Source organism: Hemicordylus capensis, chromosome 1, assembly GCF_027244095.1.
Source record: "Hemicordylus capensis ecotype Gifberg chromosome 1, rHemCap1.1.pri, whole genome shotgun sequence".
Classification (NCBI taxonomy): Eukaryota; Metazoa; Chordata; class Lepidosauria; order Squamata; family Cordylidae; genus Hemicordylus; species Hemicordylus capensis.
This window is the reverse complement of record NC_069657.1, coordinates 97,771,100-97,791,699: the sequence shown is the minus strand read 5'-3', so window position 1 is coordinate 97,791,699 and position 20,600 is coordinate 97,771,100. Positions and strand designations below refer to the sequence as shown.

At 41.0% G+C, this 20,600-nt stretch overlaps 1 protein-coding gene across 16 annotated transcripts in view; it reads right to left on the bottom strand.

Annotated features, from left to right (window-relative positions):
* The window catches only part of SHANK2 (SH3 and multiple ankyrin repeat domains 2), a 695,900-nt gene that overhangs the window by 631,575 nt on the left and 43,725 nt on the right, over window positions 1-20,600 (bottom strand). The window contains exon 1 of one of the 16 annotated variants that reach the window (XM_053285981.1): window positions 4,919-4,937. The exons of the other annotated variants lie outside the window; for them this stretch is intronic. The gene's annotated coding sequence lies outside the window, so the exon portion shown is untranslated. Of the gene's footprint in view, window positions 1-4,918; window positions 4,938-20,600 lie in introns of those variants that run through there. 16 annotated transcript variants of the gene reach the window in all.

Sequence of the window (20,600 nt, the reverse complement as noted above, 5' to 3'; positions counted from 1 at the left end):
TTAAACAAATAGAATATTGGTCCTCATCCAAAATATAAATACCTTTGTAGCTGGAAATGAGCTCATTATAGTATTTAGGTAATGACTTTTAAGTACCGAATAAAGGCAAATGTAACTGAAATAAAAAAGATTAATTCATGAACTCTATATGAAACAAAAGAAGATTGTTTTGATTGATTACTATTCCTTGGTATATTAATTGATTGCTCATTTTAATGGGGAACTCTAGATCCTGTGGCTTTACAAAGTCTACAGTAATAGCATTTTTCACCTAAGGTGAAAAGGAAGACATATAGCCCATATCAGACACTGCTCAAGCCACCCTTTGCTTCTGATTATGAAGCAGCATGGTGTTCTCATTTGTGGCTGTCTGCCTTTCCTATCTGTGAACTCTATAAATGTCAGGAACGTGAATGGAGAGGAAAAATAGAGAGAAGGCACTCTAGAATAAGAAGGCAAGATGAAGCAGTACATGCTCATAAGAAAAAGTACACCAAATTAAAGCCAGTCAACACTGAATGGTGATGATAGCAATTTCTAATGTTTAAGGACTATTATAATACCCTATAGAACAGGGCTGCATAACCTTGGCCACCCAGCAGTTATTGAACTACAACCCCCATAATCCCCAATCACAGTGGCCAATAGTCAGGGATTATGGACGTTATAGTCCAACAACTGCTAGAAGGCTGATGTTGTGCAGGCGTGCTATAGAACAACTTCAATTTATTAGGCTTCATGTTTATCTGAAGTATAATTAAATGGGGGCATATTTATTTATTTATTTATTTATTCGACTTCTATACCACCCTGCCAAAAATGGCTCAGGGCAGTTTACACAGAGAAATAATAAATAAACAAGATGGATCCCTGCCCCAAAGGACTCACAATCTAAAAAGAAACATAAGATAGACACCAGCAACAGTCACTGGAGGTACTGTGCTGGGGATGGATATGGCCAGTTACTCACCCCCTGCTAAATAAAGAGAATCACCACGTTAAAAGGTGCCTCTTTGCCAAGTTAGCAGGGGTTATAGTTGCCCCATATAGTTAAATGGTGGCCTCCACAGAGTCCAGCAGCTGGGTTCCATCTTCTTTGTGAGCCCAGCAGGTAAAAAAAGATACTTTTTTAAAAAGCCTAATTATTCTTAGAAGGTCATGACTGAGTTTAATTATCAAAATGTACAACTCAGGTCCCACATCTTTTAAGGACTTAGCAAGGCCCCTGCTGCTGAGCTCAAGGGCCACTGCCCACCACCCCTTCCAATGAGCCCACCAGCTGTGCTGCTGCTTGACACAAGGTCAAAGGCCACATGTGTCGAAAAGGCTGGCCTCAGCACAACCATCTCTCTACCTCACATGCAAATGGGGAAAAGGAGGGACAGAGTGTGGAAAAAGAAATGGGGAGAAGTCCTTCGGTCCTTCCATAATAAGTGCACGGGTGTTGCGGGTGGGGGTGGGGGAGATTCAATGAGAGAAGTGGCAGTGACAGGGAGTGGCTGCTAGGGGCACTCAGCCCTTGTGCCCAGTGCTGATGTAGCAACTGTAAGTGATATAGACATCCACTTGGATTTTTTACACCTATTGTGTAAAAGAGATTGAAGATTTGCTGAACCTAAGTTTTCTCTCTCTCTCGGACTCATGCAAATATTCATGCTCTTGGACTCATGCTCATGCAGCACTCACTTCCAAACTACTTTGACAAGCATTTTCCATTAAAACAAAGTGATAATTTTATATTATAGTCAATCAAAGAGGAATATAAACAATTTCAAAAAAACCCTCATCTTGAGAAGTCCATAATGCTGAGAAAAGTTGAAGGAAAGAGAAGAGGATGACCAGCAGCAAGGTAGATGGATTTGATTACAACAGCAATGAATGCACCACTGAGAGACCTTAAAGGCCAGGTTGATAATCCTGGGAACTTAACCAATCAATCAATGTTCTCAGTAGATAGCGTCACCAATTTAGTAGTTGATTGAATAAAAAGATTGAATAAAAACATGGAAATTTTAAGAACAATAAAAGACAGGAAATGAATATTTGGGGCATGTGGTGAGGCATCAGAAATATCATCTTCTGCAATTAATATTGCAAGGAAAGATCGAGGGCAGGAGGAGGCAGGAAGAAGGAAAACATCATGGCTGAAAAACCTTAGAGACTGGTATTGTAGAAGCACTGCAGTGTCAAAAGATCAAGTAGCCTTAATGATAGCTATCCTCCAATAGGAGAAGAAATAGGAGAAGAGGAGAAGGAGGAGGAGGAGGAGGAGGAACTCAGTTATTTACCTGTCAATCTTGGAATCTGATTTAAAGCATCTGATGTTTTAGTATTCCTCTAAAAATATCTACATCTCCCTTCCTATCTTAAATAACAAAGACTGCCCTTGATGGATCACTAGGCAGAGCAACTTAGCACAGAATGCCTAACCACGGTTGCCTGTCAGCCAATCCCTGAATCCTATTACTAGGTATCTCTACACAACTGTATTCTCTTACTGGCCAGCACCTCCTCCGTAGTTCCAGCTTGAGAAAAAGTGGACTATTTGGGGGAGGGTAATTTTGTAGTACAGTATGTAGATTCAGCAGATATGCAGGAAGGTGGCAATGAAGCAACCTTGAAAAATAAAGCTTCACCAGCATTTTGCCAGTCTTGTTTTCTTCCCACTTTAAAAAATGAAAACTTGTTTTAAAGTTTGTAGGTTATTGTTGAGGGTTTTAAAAATCTGCAGCTGGTTGTATTTGTTTTACTTTTACTGTACTTGTTTTATTATTTTAATTAATGACCGTTAGCCGCCTTAAGTCTTTAGCAAAAAGGTAGGATATACATTTATAAACAAATAAATAAAAACTGATCATTGTGTGCATGGAATGTCCACGGGTGGCCTTGGGACATTGATCCTGCACACCATCCGTCCCAATTGAACATTCCCAATTTATAGACTGATGGGGCTTGAGTTTCTCTCATGTTTCCTTATTCCTAGAGGCTATTCACACAAGCGTGCAAAACCGGGCTAAGGGAGCCCAGCCCGGTTTTGCATGCTCATGTGAACCACCAGGATCGTGCCCGATCCTGGTGGCTACATGGCGGCAAACCCACCTGTGAAGCGTCCTGCTTAAATGAGGTTAAGGGAGAAAGCACGTGTCTGCTTGCAGCCACAGTGAACACACTTGGGCGGAAGAGGGATTCCAGTAATGCACTGCGCATTCGCATTATTTGGGCTCTGGGGGCAGGGCACCTCATAGTGGCACTTCCCTGCACCTGACCACTGGAGTGGCCAGGTAAGGTGCAGGAGAGCTGCTGGAGAGTTGCCACTTGTCTGGGCAGGCGATCCACCCCAGCAAGAGTAAGTGATTGTCTGCGGGTAGGGTCGAGCAAGCTCGCTCTCCCTGAAGACCTTGAAGGAGCTCTTCTCACCGATTGTGAGAAGAGCTCCCTGGTCTTGAATAGATTGAAAATATTCTTGGACATTAAGTGAAAAGATTAAAAACAATCGTAGCTATTCTTAGCCAAGTATAAATCTGCTAACAGAACCAGTATAGAGAGAGTACAATCATTTCTGGATACTCATTAAAAAAGAAAGCCTATAAACTTTGGCTCATGGCTCACAATCATTTTCTTTTCCTACATGCAGAAAAATAATGAACATAGAATCATAGAGCTAGAAGCTGTCTTGTAAGCCATCTAGTCCAACTCCCTACTTGACGCAGGGAAAGTAGAGGTGGAGCATCCCTAACAAATAGCTGTCCAGCCTCTACATGAATTTCCCCAGCAAAGGAGAGCCTGCCCACCACCATCCCCAGATAACTGGTTCAACTATCAAACTGCTCTTATCATTAGGAAGTTCATTTTAGAACATAAGAACAGCCCTGCTGCATCAGGCCCAAGGCCTATCTAGTCCAGCATCCTGTCTCATGTAGTGGCCCACCAGATGGGAAGTCCATCTGGGAAGCCCATAGGCAAAGAGGTGAGGGCATGCCCTCTCCTGCTGTTGCTCCCCTGCAAATAGTGTTCAGGGGCATCTTGCCTCCAAAGCTGGAGGTGGCCTATAGCCACCAGACTAGCAGCCAATAAAAATGCTCAGTGTAAATTTACCCACCTGTAACTTAAGCCCATGAGATCTAGTTGGGGCAGTAGAGAACAAGCCCTCTCCTGTATGTCCTGTATGTCTGCCCTTCAGGTATAGGGGAGTTCATATCCCTGCTAACTGAGGCACTTTTTATAGTGATTCTCTTATATTTAGCAGGGGGAGAGCAACTGTCCCTATCCTACCCCAGCACAGCATCCCTCCAGTTGCTGTTGCTAGTGTCTATCTTTTGTTTTGTGCTAGATTGTGAGACTTTTGGGGACAGGGAAGCATCTTGTTTATTTTTCTATATAAACTGCTTTGAACAAGCTTTCCTCACAGAGCTTTGTTTTCTAGACCCCTGCTCATCTTCACTGCCCTTCCATGAACCCATTCTAATCTGTCTATATTCTTCTTAAAGTGTGCTACCAACAACTGGATACAGTACTCAAATACGTGAGGTCTGACTAGTGTGGAGTAAATTAGAATTATAGCTTTCTGTGACTTGGAAACTATGGTTCTATTAATGCAAACTAAAAGCACGTTAGCTTTTTCTGCAGCTGCATCAAACTTCTGACACATTATCAGCTTGTGACTGACTGCATGTTAACAAATGAATATTAAATATAATATTAAATATAAATATTAGGTGAATTTTAAAAAGCTGGATGGGCTTTCTTATAAAGGCCAAGTCACCAACACATTTCCTAAAGTCTCTGTAGAATTTTCACTTCACAAAATTGTTGATTTTATTTTATTGCGTTTTGTTTTAATATCATTAATTTCAATTACTGTCCTATTAAAGTCCAAGGACAAACTGCAAATAGCTTCTGTGGAAAAGCCACTCCTTACCCCCTTCGCTGCATCAGCGGCGATACCAGGTGAGCGGGGCGAGTAGAGTTGCAGGCCCAGCCCGAGAAGCAGGTACGCGGGCCGCCATCCCCCCCCATCACGTGTTGTGGGTGGACCAATCAGTGTATAGGAGCGCCTGCATAAGCAGCTGGCTCCGTTCTGTTCTCTCTCAGTTGTTCAGCGGGCAGGCACCCTCCTGCCCCATCCCTTGACTCAGTGGGGATATTCTAGTCGCCTTTGGGGGCCAAGTAGGAAATTTTTGGGTCTCAGCTGAATGGCTATGGACTGGGCCAATTTTTCGCCTACTTCTCACTGACTTTGTTAAGGTTGTCACTGGGTTATTTGCTCACTTTACAGTTAAGTGCAGGTCGGGGTAAGTTAATTTGCAATGTTGTTGGGCTGGAGGGCCGTTATGGTGAGTGGGAATATAGAAGAAGGCTTGGTAATCTCGCGACTCTCTGGCTGGATCCGCTCTCATTTGGATGCATGCCAGCAAAGGCCGCTCAGTGCTGCGTGACCTGGGTTGAGGTGGACTGGCATGCATCACCTCATCGGGGGTAACCTCATGGTCGAGATAAGGTTCGGACTGGTTCCGAGCCGAATCAAAGCCCAGTCCTTCGCCCTCCTGTGGGCATACCTCCTATGAGATTGACCCACATAGGGGGTACCCGCAGTTTAGTTCAATTCCTCATTGCAGGATTGTAATTATTTAATAAAGTGGCCCTAGTTTCTTCCAGCTACACGTCCTGACATTATCTGGGTCTGGGTTCACAACTTTACTGCAGAAAGTGACTTACATGGACTGACCACCATTGAAACTAGATCCTAGTGCTTGGAAATTCCCTTTCCCCTTTTCTGCATAGAAAGACTGCCAAAAATTACAAATCTTGGGCTGTTTAACAAACCTTAAAGAACTCTCAGCAGATATCTGCAGTTTAGGCTCGCTGTTTGGGGGGCTTTAAGTGAGCCCTCAAAACTTACTTGTTTGGCCTGGCCTTCCAAGATTTTTAAATTGTTTTTAAAAGTATTTTAATTGGTTTTAAATTGTTTTTAATGGTTTTTGAATTGTTTTTAGCACTGTGTCTTAAATGGGGTGTGTTTTTTTATCTTTTTAAATTTGCTATACACTGCCCAGAACCTTTGCATGGGGCGGTTTATAAATGTAATAAATGTAATAAATAGATAGATAGATAGATAGATAGATAGATAGATAGATACCCTTAAGGTGCCACTTAGTTCAGTGATACTACAAAGGGCTTCTTCACAGGTTACAGTTTAGGTATACCCTCTAAAAGTAAAGTATTCATGCAACAAACAGGTGTTTCAAAACTGTGTACTATGCCAGTATACTTATCAGAGAGCTAGGCTATTGCTCCCAACTAAGTATTCGCTCTGTAGCAACAGCAACCTTGTTGCTTTGTAATATATGGAACAAATGCCGTTCTTTGAAGTCAGTGGCTAACATCCCAACTAACACTGCATGCACCAAAAAAAGTTTAATACATGCAATGGGAGAGGGACGATTTTTGCTGAGCTTCATTTCCCTCTGCATCCCACTGGGCCTCCAAAATATATCCCTGACAACAAATTTTTAGGAGGCACAGTAGGTTGCAGAAGGAAGAGGGGAATAGTGAAAACCACCCCTCCCTCATTGCACCTGCAGAACATTTTTATGGTGCACATTACTCTGGATGTTAGCCACTGATTCCGAGACTGAACATTTCAGCCCCAATCTGGTAGCTTCTTCTGTAGGCAGGTGTTCTTGCACAAGCAAGGTTTCACCACTTCATTCAATGTCAGGGACGGTTCCATGTGAACATAGAATTTCTTGAAGTTAAACAAGGAAGATTTGCTTGTGCAGAAGCACCATGTGCACATTAGAACCATCAAGATTTTAATCTAGAGTGTCAATAGGGCCCAATCTTAAATTGACACATCTCAGATTTTGGTTTCTACGCATTTAATCCTTAGTTAGTTTAAGAAAGGATTGAGCTCAGTTGACAAACTAACATGAAATGTCTGCCAAAAGCACACACAGAGAGATTTCATTTAATTTACTCTTGACAGATGTTGAAAAATAAAATGTCTTTCTGGATCACGTCACTTTTGCTAATAGTGTGTTTCGGAGCAGCCCAGATGGCTCCATTCTGTTTTTCTTCACCTTTGTGTGCAAAGGTTTGATTGTCTGTAATTTTTGATACAATAATTAATATTTTGTAAATTATGTCCCTCATCTAGCTTCCATTCTCTAGAGAATTTAAGAAGTGCCAAATTCTGCCCTGAGGTACAACTCTCATTGACATATGAGAGCAAAGCAGCAAAATCTTGCTTTCATTTGCTTACTTAACATACTTCTCTACCATCTTTCCTAGGCTCAATGAACTGAAGTATAAAACTATAGTAGAATAAGAAATTAATTCAGTAGCCAAAATATAGTCATTCAGAGCACACACTTCCTATCGTCAGCCTCCAAAAGCCACATGAAATAGGTGGGTCTAGAAGTCCTTTTAGAAGGCCATGAGTTCCTAGGGAATTACCTCCTTCCTAGGGAGGTAATTCCAGAATCTTGGGGGCAATTGTAGCAAAGGCTCTGCTCCTAAGTGTTGATTATTTTCTCTCACATCATGAGGTTGAACAGAACAGGACCTTTAAGCCATCTGTATAGGTGCCTGCATGTCATGGGGTATAGAGCATATATAGGGCTGTCATGGAGAGTGCCTGCACTTCTGAATATGCAACTATACCACAGCTCATCTCTCTCCCCTGACCCTTTATGCTATGATCTTCTCAGATCCATAGTATTAAGAACCAGCATCATATAACCAGGATCCCTGCTATGGACTTCTAAAAATTAGCCGAATATTGCCTTTTGTTTTGTAAATTGCTACTCTCCAATAAAATTAAAGCAGAAAGTGAAAAATTTGTATTGCACCTTAATATCAAGGAAACAAAGATATTGATGACTGCAGAGAATGCACAAGTCAGAGTGAAGATCAATAATGAGATAATTGAGGTAGTAAAGGAATTTATTTTTCTTGGCTCTAAAATCGATCAATGCAGTAACTGCAGCCCTGAGATCAGGAGGCGTATAGCATTTGGAAGAACCGCAATTATCAGCATGAGTAAAATTTAGAAGAGCAAAGATATTAGTCTTCTAACCAAATACAGATTAGTTAATGCAATAATATTTCCAAAAGCCACATATGGTTGTGAAACTTGAACTTTGAAGAAGGCAGATAGGAGAAGGATGGAGGCTTTCGAGATGTGGTGTTGGAGGCAATTGTTGCGTATCCCATGGACAGCAAGAATTACGAATAAGGAAGTTTTAGATCGAGTTAAACCAATAATATCGCTAGAAGCTAAGATTATCAAACAAAGACTGACATATTTTGGTCACGTCATGCAAGCTGATTCACTTGAAAAGACAATTATGCTGGGAATTATCACCAGGAGAAGGAGACGGGGACAGCCTTGTACTCGGTGGCTGGATATTATTAAAAATGACACTGGAATGACCATGGCGGAACTAAAGGCAGCTGTAGAATATAGGACGGCATGGAGTGCATTGATCCATTGAGTGGCTGAGAGTCAGACACAACTGAACGGATAGAGAGAGAGACTCTTTAATTAACTTAGCTTCAGTTTTCCAAGAAGCCTGTCTTAGTTACTCCCTTTCTAGGTACTGCCACTGTCTTTACCCATGGCCAGCTTTCTGGCTACCTTATTAAATAAACAACATGGCCATATGCACATCTGAACCCAATTCAAGTTAATCCCCCACCTCATTTAAGCCACAGAAAAATCACAACATGTGGTGACAACTATGCTTCAGAGTAAACATGGTAACAATCTCCATTGTATAGAAAGTGCAAAAGTCACTTCATGTTGGGAGAAGAAGTCTCTATAGATTTAAATCCACAGATGGGTATTTATAACACCAACCATTCTGTGCCTATTGTTCAAGACCCATTATGCAGTTTCATTATACTGGTTTAAGTATCAGGAACACTAGCAATGTGGGCCCCCAAGGTTCCCAAAGCACTGTTGTTGGATACACTCCAAAAGTGTGGAATTTATTATGTCACACAGTAAAGTATGTACACAGATTTCGGCAGAGGCTGAAAGTAAAAAGTTTTCTACCATAACTTTTTTTTAATAGTAGAAAAGGTGATGTGGCATCAATCACAGACAACATTTACCTGATCTTATTTTGAATTATCTAATTTACTAATGCAATTCAAATGAATCACCTGTATTCATCAAAAACAGGGTGATCACAGTCTAGATTTATTAAGCAAATGAAAAAGTCTGCATAATCTCTGGAATTATGCAATCAGGCTTCTTTAATTTGCTGATGTGCAGGTTTCCCATATAAAGTGAACCTGCACATCAGCAAATTAAATTAAATTACTAAAAATTTGTTTTAAATGCATATCATTAAGAAATTATGGCTGAAATTCAACACTCACTTTCCTGGGAGTAAGTCCCTCTGACTACAATGGGATTTACTTCCAATTAAATATGCACAGAATGTGCTTATTTTTAAATTTATAAACCACCTTGACACAAGGAATATCTTAAGGTAGCTGCAATCTTATCCACACTTGCTTGAAGTCCAGCTGAATGAAACATCTCAAGAAACATGCATAGGATTGTGTTGTAAGGAAGTTTCTTTTCAGAATTAATCCAGTGTTTAATCAGATCAAGTGCTACATTCTCTATAACAACTGCCCTACTGTATCAGGCCCAAGGCCCATCTAGTCCAGCTTCTTGTGTCATACAGTGGCCCACCAGATGCCTCTGGAAAGCCCACAGGCAAGAGATGGAAGGCATGCCCTCTCTCTTGCTGTTGCTCCCCTGCAACTGGTATTTAACGGCATCTTGCCTCTCAGGCTGTTGGTCTATAGCCATCAGACTAGTAGCCGTTGGTAGACCTGTCCTACATTAATTTGTCTAAGCCCCTTTTAAATCAATCCATCACCACATTGTGTGATATAGAATTCCATAGGTTAATTATGTGCTGTGAAAAACTGCTTCTTTTTCTAGGTCCTAAAATTCCTGGCAGTTTCATGGAATTACCCCTGGCTCTAGTGCTGTGAGAGAGGGATAAAAATCTCTCCCTCCCCACACCATGCATAATTTTGTATACCTCTATCATGTCTTCCCTTAGTCTTTTCCCCCAAGCTAAAAAGACCCAGGTGTTGTAGCCTTGCCACATGATGAAGGTGATCTAGGACCCTGCTTATTTCTGCAACTTCAACAGTTCTATAATGTCCCATATCTTTTGAGATATGGTGACCAGAACTGTACACAATACTCCTAATTTAGCCGCACCATAGAGTTGTTTAAGGGCATTGAGATATTAGCAATTTTATTTTCAATCCCTTTCCTAATTATTCCGAGCATGGAATTTGCTTTTTTCATAGCTGCTGCACACTGAATCAACAGTTCCAATGAGTGTCACAACCCCAACATCCCTCTCTGGAAATAAAATGTGACTTGAATGACAAGATCCTAATGATGTAAACAAATGAATGTGCTCTATTCAATAATCTTGAAGTGCAGTTAATTCTGAAGTTCAGTCAAGGTGCCAAAGTCAGAAAAAAGTAGAGGTAAATTAAACACATTTTATATTAAAGTCATATAATATAATCCCGCAACCTGATTAACAGAGAAGTTGTGGGCTAAGGGATAGCACACTCCCTCTCATTAGATCTTCTTGTCTTCTATTTGAACTGCACCCCCGCCAAATGTGCAGTCATTATTTTTCAAGTGTTTGGATTATTTGGTGTATAACTTTCCCTCAATAAATCCCTATGAGAATTCATTACACACCTTCATTTCTTCTATTCATTTTGACTGTCTTTTTGACAGTGCCAACTGTCAACTGCCATGTGCCAACTACACCCCACTCCCACCCGAAAGGCACTGGGGTACTACTCAGTTTATGTCTTAGGATTTTTTTCAAGTGTTTAGGCTCTTTGGTGTCTAATAACCTTTCCTCATAATGAATCCCTATGAGGATTCATTACACACCAAAGAGTTTAAACACCTCAAAAATTCCTAAAATATAAACTGAGTACCCAGTGGCTTGTGAGGTAGTTGGAACATGGGAACATGGGTAGTTGGAACTAATTCCCCACCCTCACTTGCAAAGCTGTGGGGTCAAAATGAACAGAAGAAATGAAGATGTGTAATGAAGACACCAAATACTAAACACTAAACACTTCAAAAATACCTAAAAAATAAACTGGGTACCCCAATGTGTGTGTGGGTTGTGTGTGTGTGTAGTTGACACATGGCAGCTGGCAGCTGGCACTGTCCAATGATAGTCCAGAAGAAGCAAAGGTGTATAATGAATCCTCATAGGAATTCATTATGAGGAAAAGTTATTAGACACCAAAGAATCTAAACATTTCAATATTCCTAAAAATTAAAATGAGTAACCCTCTGCCTGGCAGGGAGGTGGGGTGTACACATGGCAGTTGACAGTTGGCACTGTCCAGTGACAGTCAAAATGAACAGAAGAAATGAAGGTGTACAATGCATCCTCATAGGGATTCATTATGAGGAAAAGTTATTATACACCAAAGAATCCAAACACTTGAAAAATAATAACTGTACATTTTGCTCCATAACTCCACTTCTACAAGGGCTAGAGCATAGCTTTTTTTTTTTTTTTTTTTTAATGAAAGCTGGGGATCTGTTTTAGAGTTAGGATATGGCAACTTTGAATCCCTATTGTTTCCTATGGCAGAAATGTTCAAAATCAGTAAAAACTAAAGAAATTAATTAAAAATCAACCAAGTGTCCCACTCACTGACCTGAAATTTGGGTGGTAGGTGTCACCCATAGGATACTACCCACCACCTAAATATGGTGCCCCAAGACCTTGTTAAGTGGTCTGAATTGGTCCAAATCCGAATTGAATCAAAGCAAATACAAATCTAATCTGGGGTGAATTGAAGGGGTAGCTTTGGATACAAAACAAATCAGGGGTTATTTGTTTTGAGCTCAAATTGAATGAAAAAAATCAATTTGTGCACATCCCTAGCAGAAAGTGACAGGGCAAACTTGAGGACACAGATGGGATCATAACAAAATCTCCCCATTATCCTGACAGCCCTGGTATCAGATGCAAGGGGTGAATTCTGGCTACAAACTACTTCTATGGCAGAAAATAAAATTGCAAAATGTCCACATCCTGTAGAGAAAAGGAGGGAACAAGATACTGGAAGTCTAGTGTGGTCAACAAATGAAAGCACAATCATATTCGATGCTAATTCATATTAATCAGAAAGCTTCAGCACAATCAGGAGAAAGTCTCATTAGCATGAGAACAAAATAGTTAACCATTGTGAAGGGCTTGAAATGTATTTTCCTGTTACTTTTTCTCATTCTTCAGTTTTACAAGAGCTGGTTCACATGTTATACAGAACTGGAGAAAGATTGTTGAGTAGTTCAGACTTTGTTTTCCCACAACTCCCGTAATGCAGAAAATGAGATTCACATATCTCTCCTGACTTCATGGACCTTACCACTTCCTATCCCTAAAGTATCCCCAATGAAGCTTGGTTTTGTGTCATCCTGCCACCCTTTGAACACATATATGAGCACAAAAGACAAAATGCATGAACAGCAGTAGCAAGTAATGAATCTGTTGCTGGACCATATAACTTCAGATTGCAAGTGTAGGATCAAATGTCAAATTGTACCTCATGTTAAAAAAAAGCAAGCAAACCAAAAGTCCCTCCTTGCACATTCAAAACCATCATGTTAAGCAGAAAGCTAGGCAAGCACTTCCTCTCTGTCATGCTATTTTGTAATGTGTGGACATGATTCCCAACATGCTGCTAAATTCAACAACAGCTGTTGGTACTGCTGGACTGGCTCCGACAACCATGCATAGCACTCTAGTGTGCTACTAGTTCGTTTCAAATATAATGCAAACTTGGCAAAGAGGCACCTTTTAATGTGGTGATTCTCTTTATTTAGCAGGGGGGGAGTAACTGGCCCTATTCACCCCCAGAACAGTACCTCCAGTGACTGTTCCTGGTGTCTACCTTATGTTTCTTTTTAGATTGTGAGCCCTTTGGGGACAGGGATCCATCTTATTTATGTATTATTTCTCTGTGTACACCACCCTGAGCCATATTTGGAAGGGCGGTATAGAAATCGAATAAAATAATAATAATAATAATAATAATAATAATAATAATAATAATAATAGTAATAGTAATAATCCCCCAGTGAGGCACTACCTTGGCGTGGTTGTGGGGCTTGCGTGCTCTGAGGAAGGTGAGAGCTATGCCATAGGTCCAACCATACTGGACAGGTCTCACCAGAGGAGCCAGACAAAGCGTGCCTCTCCCATCAACAATATGGTGAGATGTAACTTTAATAAATCTAAACCGGATCGGTTGTCGCCCGGGTCAACAAGGACCGCGCCAGGTACTATAGTCCCTGGACATCTGGTGGCAAGTGGGCAACAGGACTCAGGATCTTCAGTTGAGCAACCAGGGCTGAAGACAGCAAAGTTACTGGAAGAATCGTCGCTTACCCGAAAAAAATATACGAAAAATGCCAACAAGGAAATAATGATCTGCTATTACAAGTCTAGTCCAACTAGAAGAGGTTATTTAAAAAGAATGTACCAAATATGGAAAGAGAAGCATCCAGATACAGAAATAACAGAACAAAGGCTAGCAGACCAGAGAAGATTCATAATAAGAAATAAAGTATTCACAGGAGTTGAGCTGGAAGAACTGCAAAGAGCAACACAGGCTCAAGATATAGAAGAAGAATTACCACCAAATGAAGCAGTTGCTCAGGCGCAGGTGGAGGAGGTGTTGGAAATAGAGGATACCACTGTTGCTGAACTGTTTCAAAATCAAAACCAGGCAACCTCCCCTTTGCCTTCACCTCAAAAACCCAATGCCATTTAACAGAAAAGCAACAAGAACTAAAGCAAAAAATAACTGAGCACATGAACCAAACCACCACCAGGGTTCGACTTCCAGCTCTAAAAACAGTTGCCAAAAAACAACTTGCTCAGGCATGAAACGATGTAAATGCTGCACTTGCAGAGATAACAACCAAGAATTTGCAAGAAACTAACCAACTATTGCACAGTGCAGCAACAATAATAACACAAGAGCTCGGATATAAGATCAGTGGACCTGTAAAAAAGAAAGTAGTACATCACCTAAATGGAAGATTAGATTAGAAAATAAAATCTCCAGGCTTAGATCAGATGCTGGTAAAATGAAAGATATGAAAGACAAGAAGCTGAAGAATGAAAACACCAAACAGTATCTGATCCAAAAATACCACCTAGATTCAAGGAAAATTAGAGAAGTCCTGGAAATAATAAAGCAGAAAATAACAGCAGTGTCAAAGAAGATTAGCAGATATGAAGCCAGAACTACACAACACAGGCAGAATCTCCAATTCCAGTCGAATCAGAGACGTTTCTACCAAAGCATAGAAGGAGAAACTGCAAGAAATGTAGAAACACCAAATAAAGAAGAAACAGTGCAATTCTGGGGGAAATTATGGGACAATCCAATATATTATAATAAAAAAGCAGGCTGGATGAAAGAGGTCAAAAAATGTAACCAACAAATGCAAGATCTAATAATAACACCAGAATTAATAAGTGAAGGAGCAAAGAAAATTAAATATTGGACGGCTCCAGGCGATGATGAACTGCATGGCTTTTGGCTTAAACACCTAACAAGCCTTCATAAACAACTATCAAAACAGTTCAATCACATTTTGCAAGGAGGTGATATTGAACAATGGCTAACAACTGGGAAAACTCATCTCATCATGAAAGACCCAGCAAAAGGTGAAGTTCCAAGTAATTATAGACCGATAACCTGCCTCCCAACCATGTTCAAATTATTAACTGGAATAACAGCAGATGAAGTAATGCAACACTTATTAACTAATAAGCAGCTTCCAGCTGAACAGAAAGGAAATTGCCCGAACACAAGAGGCACAAAAGACCAGCTGCTGATTGACAAAATGATTTTAGAAAATTGCAAGAGAAGAAAAACAAATCGAAGTGTTGCATGGATTGACTACAAGAAAGCCTTCGACTCATTGCCTCACACATGGATACTAAAATGTTTAGAAACAACTGGTGTCAGCAAAAACATTCAGATATTTATTTTAAAAAGCAATGAGCATGTGGAGTACACAGTTAACAATCAATGGCGAGACACTTGGACAGGATAGCATTAGAAGAGGTATTTTCCAAGGGGACTCATTATCCCCTCTGTTGTTTGTAATCGCCATGACCCCACTTTCACAAATACTAAACAAAACAGGCCTCAGATACCAAACATCTAAAACATCAAGTAAAATCAACCATCTGCTGTACATGGATGATCTGAAGTTGTATGGAAAGTCCCAGTCAGAAATCGAATCACTGCTAAACACTGTCCGTTTATTCAGTAGCGATATAGCAATGGAGTTTGGACTAGACAAGTGTGCTGCATTAATAATGAACAGAGGGAAAATAACAAAAACAGAAGGAATAGAACTGCCCAATGGAAGCAAGATCAAGAACCTGGAAGAGAAAGAACCTTACAAATACCTGGGCATTCTCCAGGCTGATAACATCGCACACACTGAAGTGAAAAGAAAAATGGGAAGTGAATACATCAGGAGAGTTAGAAAAATCCTAAAGTCCAAACTCAATGGCGGGAACACCATACAAGTCATAAACACCTGGGCTATACCTGTTATCAGATACATTGCAGGAATAATAGACTGGACCCAGGCAGAGCTAGAGACGCTAGATCGTAAGACCAGAAAAATCATGACCATCAATCATGCTCTGCACCCCTGCAGTGATGTAGATAGGCTATACCTCCCTCGCAGCTCAGGTGGAAGAGGAATGCTGCAAGTCCATCAAACAGTAGAGGAGGAGAAAAGAGGCCTTGAAGAATATATCAAGGACAGTGAAGAAGATGCACTTCAAATGGTCAATAATGAGAAACTATTCAACACCAATGAAACAAAGCAGGCCTACAAGAAAGAACAATTCAAGAACCGAGAAGAAAAATGGAAAAAGAAGCCACTGCATGGTCAATATTTGCACAATATAAGTGGAAAATCAGACATCACCAAGACCTGGCAATGGCTTAAGAATGGCAACTTGAAGAAAGAAACAGAGGGTTTAATACTGGCTGCACAAGAACAGGCACTAAGAACAAATGCAATAAGAGCAAAAGTCAAAAAATCCACCACAAACAGCAAGTGCCGCCTTTGTAAAGAAGCAGATGAAACCGTGGACCACCTAATCAGCTGTTGTAAAAAGATCGCACAGACTGACTACAAACAAAGGCATGACAAGGTAGCAGGGATGATACACTGGAACATCTGCAAAAAATACAAACTACCTGTAGCCAAAAATTGGTGGGACCATAAAATTGAAAAAGTTGTCGAAAATGAAGATGTAAAAATATTATGGGACTTCCGACTACAAACAGACAAACATCTGCCACACAATACACCAGATATCACTGTAGTCGAGAAGAAAGAAAAACAAGTCAAAATAATCGACATAGCAATACCAGGGGATAGCAGAATAGAAGAAGAGCCCCTGGTGGCGCAGTGGTAAAACTGCCGCCCTGTAACCAGAAGGTTGCAAGTTCGATCCTGACTAAGGGCTCAAGGTTGACTCAGCCTTCCATCCTTCCGAGGTCGGTAAAATGTGTACCCAGAATGTTGGGGGACAATATGCTAAATCACTGTAAACTGCTTAGAGAGCTTCCAGCTATAGAGCAGTATATAAATGTAAGTGCTATTGCTATTGCTATTGCTAAGAAAAAGAAATAGAAAAAATCACCAAATACAAAGATCTACAAATTGAAATTGAAAGGCTGTGGCAGAAAAAGACCAAAATAATCCCAGTGTTATTTTATATAAAATAATCCCAACACCATAGGGGTCACAGAAATCACTATCAGCCAATTGCAGAAAGCAGCTTTACTGTGAACAGCCTATATTCTGCTACGATACCTATAACAACATCAACAACATTGACAATAAAATTCTGGCATCCCAGGTCCTTGGGAAGGACTCGATGTCTGGATAAAACAAACCAGTCAATAACACCTGTCTGACTGTGTAAATAAATAAATAATTAAAACAGTGCTCAACTTAGAGAGGGGTAGGGCCCTCCAAGCTTTTGTGATGGCCCCTTAAACTACTGTTTTTAGAAAGTTAACAGAGAAAAAATGATTACACACACATACACACACACACACACACACACGAGCCACTTATGATTCTCCTTCCTAGATCTCTCCCCTACCTAGATCTCTGTGAACTACGTGCCAGGCTGAAGAGGCAGTCTTGTCTGTATTGCTTGGTTTAATCAGACTACCTATTCAGATCCACCCATGGCATGTCCCTCCCTAAGGAAGATCATCCACCCACAATAAGGGTAATGCTATTAACACACATGGAGGAAACCGGGCTAAGGAATCCCAGCCCAGTTTCCCCCATGCGAGTAAACCGCTGGTAGTTATCCCTTCTAATTGTCCGTGCCCCTTAAATGAGGCTAGTGAAGCAAGCGCTCCACTAACTCCATTTTGGCGATCGTGAGTCGCCGCGGCGCAGCTCTATGCTGTGGCAACTCACCAGTAGATCCTTGACCGGGAGGCTGAAGCAAGCCTCCCGGCCTCAGGGGTCTGCCCAGAATGCCCCCCCCCCATATGGCACCCTTTTATTTGGGAGATTCTTTTTGGATTAGCCCAGTGGAGGGGGGGGCACTTTCCTTTCTGGATTGCATTTCTCACAAGAGGAGTGAGAACAAAAGGAGAAGAGGTTATTGCTGCAGGTGATTTTTTTTTTTTTAAACAGTCACCAAAACACAAAACTCATGAGGACATAGACCTAATTCTGTCATTTCAGTACAGTTAAACAGAAGTAGCAGGTTGTCACTATTGGCACATCAAATGCCTCTCTTTTCCATAATCAAATGTTTCTATATATGTATCACTGGAACAGCACTCTGTAGGAACAGAGTTGCAGATGTAGCTTAGGAGGCCCAGTGGGAGACACTAAAATTGCTACAGGTCAGTGGGTGTGGCTTGTGGATTTAATTAAAGCCCCCTCTAGCAGTTTTTCCATAATTCAAGCACTGATGCTAATAAATGAACCTCTGAAAGTTTGCACATTCCCCCTCCACTCTCCTCCTCTCACATGAGAAGAGGTTATTTTAAAGCTTCTACTTCCATGCTAGAATGAACTGCAGTTCTGAGTTATGTATGAACCAGGAGAATGACAACTTGTTCTAACTATAATTAGTTAACAGACCAGGACATCAAACCATGGTTGGTCATGGTTTGTTCTGACTGACTAAAATGCTTCCTCGAATTATACTAGAATAGTATTGTTAGGACAGTTCCTTGAGTTTGTATGTAATGCAGAAGTTTTACATTCATTGTCAGTAAGGTCAGCACGTAGGAAAGGAGAGCTGGTCTTGTGGTAGCAAGCATGACTTGTCCCCGTAGCTAAGTAGGGTCCACACTGGTTGCATACTGTAGCGGATTTAACCCAGCCTTTGTTTCAAAGCAAACCCACGTGAGGCAATGAAAAATGCTGAATCATCCTCTCCCTTGCTTTCACCCACAAAGACTGTTCCTTAAACTTAGACAGTTCATTTAGTAGCTCAGTCACTGCCACCACACCCTAATTATTACAGAGGTCCCTCCACCACCAGATTTGGGTGAATGTCCAGGGAGACTCTCCTTCTTTTTACTATTGGAAAAGTACAAAAATAACCCTCTATGTGCACATGATAAGAAATCTTGGTAGAGTTGCTGAGCAATCAAACTTGAGACATGTGTTGCACCAGAGTAAAACCCCTTTTCCAGAGTTAAAAATCCACTCAGAGGCAGGTAAAATACAAAGAACAGAGGGGGAAATTATTCAAAATGCTACAGACTGCTTCAGTCTGAAGCTCTCTCAGCTTTTCGTTATAGGTAAAAGAAACACTCAGTAGTTGCAAGAATACTCCAAAAAGCACCCCAGTTGCAAGGAACAGGGATATAGGAACCTTTAAAAGCACCTCTAAAGGTTACAGAGACTTTTGCAGTGCCCTGGGTGCAGAGTTTGGCTCAGGCTAGTCTTTCTTAGTTTGTTATGTTACAGATAAAACACAATAAAATAGTTGTAAGGATTTGCAAAGCACACCCAAAGGAAAGTAATAAATCTAACACAAGCTAACTAATGAACTGTTCCCTGGCTAAAACTTTCAGAAACCAAAAGCCAAAAGTAATAAAATACTATACATAAGCAGAAGCCAGTTTTGTATTCTATTTAAATAAGAGACTGTTTATACTTTCTCCTAGTTCTCTTGCTTATTTAACAGCTCAGAAATAGGGGTGTGCACGGAACTGGCTGGCCCAGTTCAGTCTGAGCTAGAACTGGACTCGAACCAGAATGGGCCAGTTCGGTCTGGCACCCCCTTGAACTGCCTCTCCACCACCCCGGGGGTGGTGGTGGTTCTAAATATGAATGTTTTTTTTTTAATTGATTTTTAAACTTATTCCCTCCGGGGTGGTTCTTCAAGGCAGTGGGGGGGGGAGTCCAAGGAGGCTCCCCTTCCCCCTGCCAAGCCTTCCCACCTTCAAAAACAGCCCATATTCAGCTGTTCTTTGGCCCATTGCACAGGCGCGGTGGCCTCCAAAATGGCCCCCTCACCAGGGGAAAGGCCCAATGGGGGCAATTTTTTTAAGGAAAGGCTGGCAGGAGGAAGGGGAACCTCTGCAGACCCACGCCACGCCACCTTGGAGAACACTCCGGAGGGAGTAAGTTTTTTTTAAATAAAATAAAATAAAACTTAATTCGCGAACCACCACCCCCAAACGGGCCAGGGGTGTTTTGGTCCGGGGTCGAGCCAAACCAGGGGTGGTCCAGCTCGAACCCGAGCCTTTGAACCAAACTGGTTCGGCTTCAAACCCAACTGCACATTCCTACTCAGAAAGTGACCCACTCACATGAGCAATGTAAAACCATGGAAATCCTAGAAATACATGAACCCGTTTTGCACAAAACTGGTTTCTTTCTGACACCCCAAATTCCTACTCACATTTTCTGTTCTCCAGATGCTAGAATTCTCATACTCCTGTCATGTTACACTGGTCATAGTTACACTCCCTCATGCAAGTAAACCAGTCATGTTAGTTATCAAAGATAGCTGTTTTGAAATGAAAGAGAAACGCACTTAGCTCTTAGAGAAAGCATAGATTCAGAGCAATGAGAATGGTTCCTTAACAGCATCCAGTACTAAGGTACACTTTCTTCTCCCTCTTGACAGACCTAACATGTTTAGAGGAGTGGGGATGATTTGAAATTCCTCTCACAACATTCAGTATTTATGTGCCTTTTTGTCTCCTACGATGAGCTCTGAAAAATGGTTCTGCAGGTTAAACTATGGTTCTGTTTTAATAAAGGGAATGCTGTGGAGAACACCAATGTACTTCCTCACAACCTCCAAAACAGGTTTGCTTTTTTAAAAAAATAAGGTGTAGAATGACCATATAAACAAAACCCACATGTGCTACTTTAATCTTCTTTTTTTTTTTTTTTAAGACAAACAGCCCTCCTGAAGCATTAGGAGAGGGGCAAGGATGACAGCTGAACCAGCACTCAATATAAC